We start from the raw sequence: 1727 nt of genomic DNA, 5'->3' as shown, positions 1-1727 counted from the left end.
CATCTTTTCTCGTTTACGATGTGGATATAAGTAGATCTCCAGGGTTTTGAATTTTCTGCAACAGCAGATGGTCAAGCTAGAAGCAGATAATAGTTAACGCTTTCTCTCTACCAGATCCGAACAACGTGAGCCGCGGACCCATTTGAGGATTAAAATTAGAGATAACAAAGAGCGGTTAACCCTTTACGGGGCGGACTCCAAAAAGCCTTCGAAGGAGCCGGGGAGGAGCTCTCGGTTCGGACGGGACCGGACAGAGGCCGCAGTCTCGGACGGGGGGGTGAGAGGGGGGATGGAGGGAGGGGAAGGGGGAGAGGATTTGGGAGTGGACAAAAGCCAGGAGAATTCCGGCTTCTGGTCACCCCGGGCAGGGCTATCAGGGAGAGTTGGTGACCCGGGGGGTGGGAGGGAGGAGCCTGGGTGTCCCGGCCCACGCCACGTCGGGGCTCTGGACGTGCTCTCCTGGGCAGGGAGGGCCTGGGTCCCCGGTGGGGGCTGGGGACTTGGTGACCTGGGTCCCGGGGGGACGGGAGAGGAGCTCCTGCGGAGGAGAGGGGCAGGAGACAGTTCTGGAGAAGACCATCGGGGACCTGAGGCAGCTGTGGAGCGGGGCCACTAGCTGTCCACGTCCAGGAAGAGGGAGGGATCCAGGAGTGGTGCAGAAATGGGATCCCTTGGGGCACCGGCAGGAGAAGTCTGGGCTCCGGGCAGGGGGTCTGCGATCCCGGGAAGGTGGGGGTCGGCTCTGCTCACCACTGGCCGCCCGCCGGTCTCTCCAGAGGACATGAGGAGCCAGCAGAGGCAGCCCTTTTCCTACATCTACCTCTTCAGCCCAACGTGGCCCTGCCTCATCGCCCCTTGTCCCAGCCTCATCGCCCCTTGTCCCAGTCTCATTCCATCTCTGTCCCAGCCTCCTTACCTTTCTGTTCCAACCTCCTTCATCCTTTGCTCCAGCTCCCTTCCCCGCCTTCTCCCTTTATTCCAGCCTCCTTCCCCTTCTGCCCCAGCCTTCCTTTCCCCTCTGTCCCAGCCTCACTTTTTGCTCTGTCCCAACCTACCTTTTCCCTCCGTCCCAGCCTTTCTTCCCCCTTTATCCCATCCTTCCTTCCCCCTCTGTCCCAACCTCCCTTCCCCCTCTGTTCCAGCCTCCCTTTTCCCTCTGTCCCAGCCTTCCTTTTCCCTCTGTCCCAGCCTTCCTTTCCCCAGTGCTTCAGTTCTCCTCCCCTCTGCCCCAGCTCCCCTTCCCTCCCCAATCCCTCCTCAATCCGCACCCCAGGAGGCTCAGCCTCGGTGGGGGGGCTTCCCGGTTTGGGGCCAATCCACTGGATACTGCACTTAATCCCGCCCGGGGTCCGGGAGCGGGCACAACGGAGGGCAGTGTGATGGGAGGGTCTGGGCTGGGCTGGGCCGGGAGGCGGGCGGAGGCTGCCCCTGCACGGGCCTCTACTCCAGGCTGAGAGCCGGCCTCCCTCAGCACCGGGACGGCTGGAGGCTGAACCTGGGGGCTGTGGGCTGGGGCTATGGGAAGGAGCAAAAGGGACCTAAGACGAGGAGGAGGAGGAGGCAACTCCTCTGCCTCTGCTTCAGTGACCCTCGGGCCCAATTTGGAGGCAGTTTGCTTCTCCAGCTTCTCCGGGCGAGGGGGAGAGATACTTTCTGGAATTAAAAAAAAAATCCTGAGAGTCCACCTCCCCAGGAAACAAGGGGCCCCAGTGCAGACCCTCACCCCG

The sequence above is a fragment of the Ornithorhynchus anatinus genome, chromosome 2 (assembly GCF_004115215.2).
Source record: "Ornithorhynchus anatinus isolate Pmale09 chromosome 2, mOrnAna1.pri.v4, whole genome shotgun sequence".
In the NCBI taxonomy this organism is placed as follows: Eukaryota; Metazoa; Chordata; class Mammalia; order Monotremata; family Ornithorhynchidae; genus Ornithorhynchus; species Ornithorhynchus anatinus.
Note: the sequence above shows the minus strand (reverse complement) of the source record.